This window comes from Cryptomeria japonica, chromosome 11 (assembly GCF_030272615.1).
Source record: "Cryptomeria japonica chromosome 11, Sugi_1.0, whole genome shotgun sequence".
NCBI classification, from domain to species: domain Eukaryota; kingdom Viridiplantae; phylum Streptophyta; class Pinopsida; order Cupressales; family Cupressaceae; genus Cryptomeria; species Cryptomeria japonica.
In genome coordinates this window covers 528,969,013-528,980,519 of record NC_081415.1, presented here as the reverse complement: position 1 = coordinate 528,980,519, position 11,507 = coordinate 528,969,013, and the positions used below count along the sequence as shown (strand labels likewise).

Here is an 11,507-nt window from a genome sequence, read left to right as displayed (position 1 = left end):
CAAATCCATTCAATATCACCAATACTAGGAAAGGAATTTTGAAAATAAAAGAATAGACCAAGAATGAGTTGACCAAATTTGAACCTCAACCTTTTGTCCTTCTTAATGGCCTCTAGGTTCAGCATCAATTAACTCCTCAATGCTTCAAATAGTTCATAATAAACATCTTCTTTGATCATCCGGTAACCAGTATGAATTGCAGTTGCCGGTACATTGTTCATCCTGCTTGAATAGTATATACGGTAACCAATCACCATTGAAGCATATTTCACTACCAGATCATTGATATTATTCATTGTCATTGCTTTGCCATCCCATTTGGATCCTGTTAATTTTTCTACATCATTCTTTGGAATGGATCTGAGTAAGGGGACCTCATCGGTGGTACAAAGTTCGGTGACTGCTTGAATGACTTAGAAATTTTATGTGGTTGGTCGAGCCACATAAACTGATCATATATCCTGCTAAGCACATATCTAACATGTTCATCTACAAAATCATCAATGAAATTAAGTGCATGATGAAACCCTTTATTGGTAACTCTCTTGTATTTTTCCTTCAAAATACCATTCTCATCACACAGTGCTCTATATTGATTAAAAATAGCAATCATACCCAAATCTTCCAATTTTTAATGGTAAAATGATCTAACATCTTTGATGTGTAATACACCATACGGAACTTCGGATAGGGCTCCGATGGGATTAGTTTCTTTAGATTTAAACAAATTCCTTTTAAATTTAGGTCCTGGCCTATCAGTAACATCAACTAGATGTGGTGATTCCATTTTCAAAAAATCAAACTTAAAAAATAGATAACAAGATTCCCTGATAAATACCTTTTCCCGCTTCTGCACTAGGGTTCCAAACACCAACAAAACTTCTTCACCGATTACCGATCACAAATCACACCAAAACACTTCAATCTTTGTTAAATAGGTTAGATGCTACAAACACAAGCTCTGCTCTTCTCTCTCTCTCTGTGCTCCTCAAGTATGCAATGTGACAAATACTTTCAAAAAGTCCCTTTTATTTGCCCATTATCTATCGCATTAAATGCCATTATCGATAAAACCCTAAAATGTCTTATTAACATAATACTGGTTCACATAACACATCAAACCTACTGGTTTGATCACAAAATCACTTCTTAACATCATAATACATCAAAGTATATAGATTTAACATACCTCATGGTCCTTCAGGGGGTTTTGAAATGGATCTAACATTAAGTTCCCCCTAATATTTTAAACAACTTAGTTTGCTGGTGAAGGGTTCTCCACACTAGGTGAAGAAATAAGATCTTCAGATGGTTTTAATTCAATTATCTCATCATCCTTCTTTTTCCAGAATTTATTCATTTCATCTCTGGTCTCCTCCACATCAACTTTGATCTTCCCTTTCCGGTCAACAGATTGATTCACCTTTGCTCTGCAAAACTTTGCAATATGTCTCGATTTATGACAATGAACAAGACATACCAGATGCTCTCCAAGTTCTAGCATTACCTCTACCAGTCCTTCTTCTACAGTTCATAGCTACATGACCATAGTTATGACAGATTGTGCAAACCACATTCATCATCTTTTCCATCTCATAGGGACTAGACCAGTTAGCATAGGGTCTCTGCCAGGTAGGACTTCTCCAGTCATCAAAGGTTCTTTTCCAACCACCACTAGACCTCTGACTTATGTGAGGAGTAGGATTATTTGCTCCATACCTGCACCCAATAGCTCTATGTCCATGCATGTTGCAAGTAAAAAAATAACCATTAAAGGTTCTAGGCTTATATATCCTTAATTAGCATTAGGTCTATAACCATTAGCAACATCAGATCTGTTTCTAGAAACATTAGTAGTATGTCCTGATTTATGACAATCAAAACAAACAAGCTTATAAGATTTCTTACCGGTGGGTTTCTGAATCTTAGGCACAAATTTACCTTCATGTCTGTTGTTCTTTGTACTAGAAGGCTCACCTTTCTCAAATGTATTGTAACCCAATCTAGTTGTATTACCATTCATCATTTGAGATTGGATCTATTCATCAAACATGGTATAACTTTTGTTAAACTTTGCAAGCTTCTCATTAGCATCAACAAGTTCTTTTGTAAGATCTTCATTCCTTTTCATGAGAGTCTCTCTAAGAGACATTGCCATATCCAGTTCTGCCTTTATCTCTTCTTTTTCTTATTTTTCCTCATGCCAGCGTGCATATAGAGTGCCATTTTCTTGATTTATCTTGAAGATCTCATGTTCTTTTTCTTTGATTTTGTCTTCTGCTGCCCTCTTTGCTTCAAATTCTTGACTCATCCAGATAGTTAGGCCTTCAAGCTCTCTCCTCAACTTAGTTTTCTCACCATTCAGTTTCTCCACTTCATCAACCAATGCATCTATGTTTGCATCATCAGAAGAGATTCTTTCAGAGACTTCCAAAAATTGTTCAATAAGATATTTCCTTTTAGCAAGTGAAGCTTTATACTTGCCTCTCAAAGTTTCTAGGGCATCCTTAGTTTCAGAAAGTTTATGAGACTTCTCTCTATAACTCATATCCCCCATGTCTACCTTAGGGATCCTTCCCAAGTGGTTAATCCTCAAGAAAGTGTGGCTATGATACCAATTGATAAACTTATAAGGCACTGAGAGGGGGGGGGGTGAATCAGTGCAAGCAAAAACAATATTAGTATGATCACCAACTTAAACACTTTAAAACTTATCAAGCATAAGAGGAATATCACCACATAAGGTAATGCCGAATAAAACAAATTCCACATAGCACAAGAGATTATACGTGGAAACCCAAAAGGGAAAAACCATGGTGGGAGTTAATATCCACAAGATTCACTATCTGTAGAATAGAAATCTTGATTGGTAAAGGTCTTACAAATATGCCCTGTTAGGAGCAGACCCAGTTAGGAGTCACTCAGTTAAGGGATTTAAATGATAAGCCCTGTTAGGAGCTTTAATCTATTAGTATCAACCTTGCAAGAGGATTTAATACTTTGATATAGAGATATCTATTAGGGGATTTACAAGTTAAGGCCTGTTAGGACCTACCTGGTTAAGGGATTTTACTACTGCAAACTATTAAAGAAACAACAATTCAAATGATCTTCATATAACACCTCTGTGTCTGATAAGATCCACTTCAGATCCTTAAAACATCAATAACACATCAATACAAAGCTTCACAAAACACCGCACAATTAACTTCGCCTTATTCCCTTCGATCTCTCACACATACTCATTTATATACATACCGACTTGATACCTTATCAGACTTTTTTATAAAGATTTAAATTTAGTTGGCTACAACCTTGGAACAATTTCCTAGGTTCAATGAATCTATACAAACTTACATCGCATGCTTTACTTATATCGGCCACTAACATAACAAATTAAACCCTATGTCATTTTACCGATTTAAGTGATTATATCACTACCGGTTAAGTGTTCATCAGAATTTCTGCTCTGTACATCAAATCTTACTTGTCCAGTTGAATCTACCAATGTGGTTGCAATCATAGTTTCAAATATGTGTCTCCAATACTGCTTTGAAACCACATCATCCAAATCTTCATCGATCGTCTCTACCGGTTGTCGGAATGCAACTCTGTCTCAACTTACCGGTTGAGATCCTAATTACCGGTTCATTGGTAAATTGTCATATGTACTGGTTATACCTTACCGGTTGGCTTCCAAGACTTAGATGACCATAAAAACATTTTTGCCATCAATGACAATACAAGACTTAGTCATCAAACATGAATCTCAATCTCTTCATCACATTCACCACTTAATCATTTACCGGTTCAGTCAAATGCCAATAGAGGAATCCTTGAAGATGGGATGCCTTGCAAGGATTGTTTATTTAACTTATGTCATCTATTAGATCCTTTCAATATAATATTTCATTGGTATGCTTTCTATTCTTCTCTTTATTGACTAACACCACATCTCATGTATAAACTAGCTATATTAAGATCCATTAGAAATGAAATTAATAAAAATACTACATATATATTATAAAATTTTAGGGATATTAAATTCACCCTACTTAATGTGTTGTTATTTCATCATATATTTCTAAAACCCTAAATTCTTCTTAGGTTTATTTGAAATAAATTAAAAAATATATTAGATATTAGTTTTCTATTTATTTTTTAATATATAAATTTTGATATTACAATAAAAATTTGATGTTGAATAGGTGGATTTTGGACCCTCAAAATTTTAAAATATTAGTATTAGTAGTCAATTTTCTAGCTATGATATTGTAGGTTCAATTTTTAATCATGTAGTGAATGACATTCTCTTTAATTTCATTATTTAGTTAGATAATCTTGTTCTTGTCTTTAGTTGATAAATGTATTAGAGACTCCTCACAATCTACAATGATTAGTAGAAAAGGGTCTTGCTACAACAATACTATCTTCTATTTCTTTTAGATAGGATAGAACTAGTAATATAATGTCATTGTAATTTTTTTGTATTAGCATTCATCTTTATACTAAACTTCTTAATGCTTGTCATTAGAGAAGATGACAACTCTAGTTTTTGATTAAGTAAGTAGGGAAGGGCCCTAACCCTATACAAATAACAACATATTAAAACCATAAAAAAACAAGCACTAGCACAAAGCAACTAGAAGCACACAATAGACCAACCATTAGACAAAGATAATAAAAGACATAAGTGATATGTCCAACAAAGTATGAGTATCCAAGGTAAGACTACTAGATATATCAGCTAACCAAACAAGCATATAACATGCATGCAGGCCATTAAAGATCATAAATAGAGTCTTACTAAAACCATATCAATAGAAAATTAAACCTATAGATCTACACCTTTCCAAAAAACTAAAATAACGCAAGCCAAAAAATTATTTCTTTTAGTTTTTAATGAGACCCCAATTCTTTTCTAGGATTTGGAGGTTCTTCTTCTAGTCCTCAACATCAGGAACACATTCTTTAGGATCCTCCCCTTTTTAAGCAATAAAGCCTACAATCTTATTGTGCTAATTCTTCAATTTGTTTTGGCTAAAGACCACCCCATCACCAACTTCCACATGATCCCATCAATGATCAAAGTAAGGAATTTTACCATATACATCATGTAATTTTTGTCAGCTCTAAATCCCTCTTCTCTAGATTCAAGGTCCTTCAATTTAACTTGCATATCAACAAATTGAACTTTGAGGTTAGCCAACATATCATTATTAGAGATAGGGGTATTATCTGTGGCTTGGGTATTAGACACATAAAATTCCGATAAATGTAAATGGAATTATAAGCATGCTGGCAATATTCCTTCACGATCTTATTGAGAATAATATACTTATAATATTTTTATGTATTCCCCGCTTGAATGGTTTGAATGAGAATGATTAAATTAGTCATTGTCGAGAGTGGTTATAAATATTTTAGATGGTTTAACAATCACTTCAAACTCAAGATTAAGTTCATTGTTGATAATGAATATAAGATTTTTGTTTACTCTATTTACGTTATTTTGTTAATAAATTGTTATATTTTGTGAAATTTAGATATTTCTTAGAACTCATTCGTTTCTATCTCTTCCTCTCAAACCCTCTTTATATTTATGTTCCTCTCTCTATCCCTCAATATCATTTTCTAGATCTCTCCCACCCTCTCGAGCTCTCCCTCCCTTTTTGTTTCTATCATTATCACTCTTATCACACACTCTCTCTCACTCTCTACCTTTTCTTGGTGATTTTAGAGCTTGGATAATATTTGTATGAACATTGACAAAAAAAAGCGTATGTGAATCTATGAATCATCTATGATAGTGAGTTATAAGTCACAAAATGATGCAAATGCACAACAAAATGATAATTCAAAAGGTTTGTATATAAATTCATAGGTTTTCAATTCTTTGAATAATAAGGGTTAAAATTAGTCATTTTTAGAGAAATTATATAAACATTAATGGTTGTAATGCTCAATCTAAATGGATAACTTTATCTCTAACACATGACCAAAATACTATTATGTGTACCATGCATACCTTAGTTTGTTAATACATTATTATATTTTACATTTACATATTTTATAAAATTCATTTATCTCTATCTACATTTATTTCTCTCCTTCTCTACAACTCTCTCTTCCCATCTCTGTATTCATATATATCTATGTCTCTCTCATCCTCTCTATCTTTCTCTACCTTTCCCTCTATCTCTATCTCTCGTACTCTATATCTACATATTTACGTCTTCCTTTCTCTGTCTACACCTTTCTCAAGTTTAGAGTTTGAATAGTTCTTGTGTGTGCATTAACTACTCTCTACGTCTTCCTTGTGGGAGCCTATTTGAAACTATAAATTCTCTTTGTTAATGATTTTATAAGTTATAGAAGGATACATTATACAACACAACAAGAGCCCATGATTTTTTACTTCCAGTTATCTCTAAGACATATTTTATTATTTATCTTCTTTCTAGTTCTTTGTTACTTCCAGTTATCCATAAGACCTATTTTATTATTTTTTTTCAGTTATTTATTATTTATATTATCTCCAGTTATTTATTATTTATATTATCTCAAGTTTATATTATCTCCAGTTATCCGTAAGACCTATTTTACTTAGCTGAGCTTTCTTGTTGAGCTTTCTTGTTGAGTTATCTCTAAGACATATTTTATTATTTATCTTCTTTCAAAACTGTCAATTTACTTAAGTTATTTTACTGTAAATCATATTTTATTATTTTTCTTATTTGCAGTTATTTTTTACTTCCAGTTATCTTTAGTTATCTTCTTTATAGTTATTTGTTACTTCCAGTTATCTTTAGTTATCTTCTTTATAGTTATTTGTTACTTCCAGTTATCCATAAGACTTATTTTATTAGTTATATTATCTCCAGTTAAGATTTCTTGCTGTTTAAGAAAACTATGACAAATTGTTAGTTTAGGTCACTGTTAGCTTCCCTTGTTTCTTCTTGCTTCGCTGAGCTTTCTTGTTGAGCTTTCTTGTTGTGTAGTCTTAGAAGTCTCTTATTTCTTGGCGGGTATTCATTTTCAAGATATTATATTATATTGAGCGAAAGTATTTCTTTCTCCATAGCTTGGGGGGTAGTCTTAGAAGTCTCTTGTTTCTTGGCGGGTATTCATTTTCAAGATATTATATTCTTTTGTTTCTGTTTTCCCTTTGGAGTTTTTGTTTCTGCAATCTTGGCACTGTCAACCACAGCAACTAATAATGACATTCTGAAGCGGAATAGGAAATGACAGAGGCCCTCTAGAGAATCTTGGAAAGACTCTTGTGCAGAAGAATATGATGATGAACCAGATAACCTATTTCCAGGTGGACTGAGAGAAATGCTAGTACTATCTTCTTCGCCAATACTGAGCAATTATGGCGAAGAAGATTGTCCTGGCATTCTCTTAGTCCAAGATTATCTAGAGAATGCACAAGAGCCTGTCCAACATTATCTAGAGGGTTTCTGCAATCTAAAGACGGGGATAAATTTGCAGAGAATTTCAGTAGAGTTCAAGTGCGAATGGAAGATGAAAGGTAATTCTCTTCAAGTTTTTTTTTTGGCAAATATAACAATAGAAAATCTAAAAGTTATGATTAAATTATTTGATAGTGTTGATAGGCAATCTATGTGTTATTACTTTGGGAGTAGTTACTCTTGATATACACCATTTAATATGATGCTAGGGTGTTTAGCATTACATGTTTAAATATTACAGTGCACATGGATTTATACATAGATTTAGAGAGAAAGTATTTCTTTTTCTATAGCTTCGGCCGGTACTTTCTTATTTCTTCCTTCTTTGCTGAGATTTCTTGTTGTGTAGTCTTAGAAGTGTCTTGTTTCTTGGCGGGTTTTTACTTTGGAGTTTTTGTTTCTTCAATCTTGGAGTTATTCTCCATAATTGCTCAGTGTTGCTTCCATGCTCAGGGTCATTAAATTCTGAAGCTGCTTCCTTATGCAATGGAAGCAACACCGAGCAGTTATGGAGGATGCCAATCTTATTGTAACAGCATTTCTCACTCCACCTGGAAATCCAAGATTCTCTAGAGGGTTTTTGTTTCTGCAATCTGAAGACAGGGAGGAGTTTGCAGAGAATATCAATTGAGTTCAAATGCGAATGGCAGATCAAATGCAATCTAAGCAGTGCAGAGATGGATTATTAGGCTGTACTGAAATTGGTGCTGGATCATCTGATTTCTTCAATATCCAAGAACTTCACAGATGACGTTGTTCTTCTTGCCGCGGAAAGATCTAAGCATTCTACAGATGGATCTTTGGATCCCACAATAAATTGTATATTCTTTTTCTATCCAAAACTAAGACAATTGTATATTCTTTTTCTATTCAAAACTAAGAGAATTGTCTTGAATTGTAATTATTTCTGTTTGTTGTTACAATTTGTGTTTGTTTGTGAAATCTTGGAAGGTTGAGTTCGTTGGGGATAAAGGTTGCATGTTTCAAGCAAAGAAATTCTGTAATTTGTTTTTTTGAGTTGCACAGGAAAACTCGCATTTTGTTACAAAGCATGTTAAATGAATATATTCAGCAATTATGCCCATTATTAATCTATTTGCCTTTTCTTTGTCTATTTGATCATAATATGATTCTGATATGATTGATTAAATGAAAATACAATTGATCGTTGTTGCAAAGAATCACTGAATCTGAGAATTAGTGGACTGGACTTTCTTGTTTTTCCCTATATATCAGAAAAATATCTTAAAGATCAAATATTAATACAAAATAATCTTAAAAGAGTATTGAAAGTAAAAAATGTTTAAAATAACTGGAGATAACTAAATAGGTCCAGCCCATCTGCATGTAATAAAATACTGTAAAAAAGCGGTTTTGCTTTTTGCTTCACTTTATTTTTTTCTGATTTTTTATTGACTGTTCAGTATGTAAATTTGATCAGTCTGTGTGGACAGTCCAGTTAAAAATGTAATAAACTACTTATAAAATTACTAAGCAAGCTAACTATCTTATGTTTGTTGAATTTTCTTAATTTATTTATAATATAATTTAGCAATCAAATATTAACATTGAATTTGGATATTTGATTAGTAAGTTAATGTTCTTTGTTCTTCACTTTTACTAAATTTTTATTATTTCTATCATTCTAATTTTTATTCATGTGTTGTATCATTTTTATTGTTAACTAAATAACTATTGAATTCATTTGGTAAGATCATTCAAAATTTCCATAGTATTGGCCTCATAATTTTCTCTTCTATCACTCATGTTCCTAGTAACATCTTCAAGAAATAAATATGCAATAGGAACATCATCTTCAATTTCTAGTTACTGGATCATTTTGCCTTTCCCTAAAGTAATACATCTGTGAACTTCCTCGTTACATAAGAATTTTTTGTGACTAAAAAGTGGTTACAATCCCCATAGGCTAGCATAATACTCTACTTTGACACTAATATATTGACCAATTTACTAATTTATAATTTTAACAAACTTGTAGTTTTTTCAAATTTCACACAATTTTTATCAAATAGTTGGTAGAACATTGAATCCAACAATGAATTCCAAATTAAATATTCAAGAATAGTTATAACTATCCTTAAATAACATAAGTATGCAAACTATTTGCATTCATGGAGTTGTTCATATATAAAAACACAAGTGAACTAGAAGGCTATGAATCAGATGAAATTCCATGCTCAAAAGGAAAAGAGGCAACTGAAGAAATTAAAGATACACTAGATAAGATCCCTAGATCTCCTATCAAATATGTTCAAGAGAATCAATCAGAAGAACAAATAATTGGAGATAAAAGTGAAGGATTGTAGGCCAGATGAAGAGTTGAAAAGATAAATGAACAAGTAAATATTTGTTTATTGTCAAAGATAGAATTGAGAACTATAAATAATTCTAGCAAGGATAAATATTGGGTACAAGAAATACAAAAAGAATTAAATTAAATGAAGAGAAAAATTAGATTTGGGAAATGTTACAAAGGCCTATGGACAAGAATGTGATAGTCCTCAAGTATTTGACAAGAAAATGACTATAAAAGGAAACAATTCCCCATCACAAGCCAGAGTTAAATGGAAAATGGTAAAATTATTTTCTAAAACTGATCAAACCCCTTTCAATGTAAATTTGTTTGAGGAGTATTTTGAGGTAACTTACTACTCAATATGTCAAGTGTTAGGCATTAATGCCTATGCTAATATGCCAACTATTCCCATGTTTTTAACTATTGATATCCAAAGTCATGATGCATGAACTTTTGATTATGTTGAATATCTAGCTAATGCGATTAACAATGGTTTAACTTCCATCAAAACTTGTTCCCAACTATCATGAATTTTTTGATGTGTCTAGTCCATGAGAACGGAGTTGTGATTGATCATAATTGGTGTGATTTCTATGCCTTTGATTATTGCACCATGATAATGGTGTATGCATTTGAGGAAGTTCCAAATTTGTTGCCAAGAATATTACCTGATAAGGTTGCATACTTGGAAATAATGAGCTAGATGGTGGATTCCAATCAAATGCACCTCAAGGTTAATTATAAGAAACCATTATTATCTACCACAGTGTAGTTTGGTGATTTTAGAAATATAGCAATTGAAGGATATCCTCTTTTGGTAGAGAAGATTAAATGTTGCAAATTTCTAGTCAATAAGCATAGAAGATAATTTGATACTAAACATTTCATATACAAAGCTAGGACCGATCAGGATTTAGGCCCCATATTTCCATAAATATGATTTCAAAAATGTTTTAATCAAGAATATTTATAATGAGGAGTATAGAGAGAAAAGGGTTGCAATTTTCAATAAGATTATGGCAGTTAAGAGATGGATCTTGAAAATAAATCCTTCTTATAAAGGAGCTTTTGTAGGACAAGAAAATGATTAAATAAAAAGAGTAGAAATGTTGTTCCAACATGAGTTTAAGATTATAAGAAAATGTGCCACCCTATGTGTTTAAACCACCAAATGATGCACCAAGGAAGAAAATTGTTTAACTTACAAGAGTAGAGAGGGTGACATCCACAACCCATTCCTGAAACGAGCTTCTCTATTGTCATTGGTGATTATAAAGATGGTGAAGAAGAGGGTGATGATGAAGAGGAGGAGGAAGATGTTTATGAAGAAGAAGTCATATAGTAGCAATAAATTGCACAATATGTCCCTTCTAAAGATAGAATTGTAATAATGATTAAGCAATTTGATCAATTTTATAATGGAGTCAAATAATTATCCGGCAAAGTATTTATTTATGGTGATAGATTTTTTTATGAAAAATGAAATTCAAGCTTTCATTATTGAGTTAAGAGGTAGACAAGTTAGGGAAAGGATCATAGCTATTGACCCAGTAGATATTGCTAATTTAACCATTGACGCAAATAAGTTTATAAAATATCACATTAAAAAATTGGTGAGAGAGAATATAGAACTCAAGAGTGCAACTAAACATTTAAGGAATGATAAAATGCAAGTGAGGGATAAAATAGGTTCCTCCTCAAGTTTTGCCCCATGA

The 11,507-nt window shown here is 32.2% G+C and overlaps 1 long non-coding RNA gene across 1 annotated transcript; it reads left to right on the top strand.

The window, feature by feature from the left end:
* Positions 1-7,093: 7,093 nt before the first annotated feature.
* On the top strand, positions 7,094-8,333 carry LOC131050883 (uncharacterized). The gene is made up of 2 exons (XR_009107053.2): positions 7,094-7,534; positions 7,929-8,333. It is a non-coding gene; the product is annotated as an uncharacterized LOC131050883 (long non-coding RNA).
* The last annotated feature ends 3,174 nt before the right edge of the window (positions 8,334-11,507 follow it).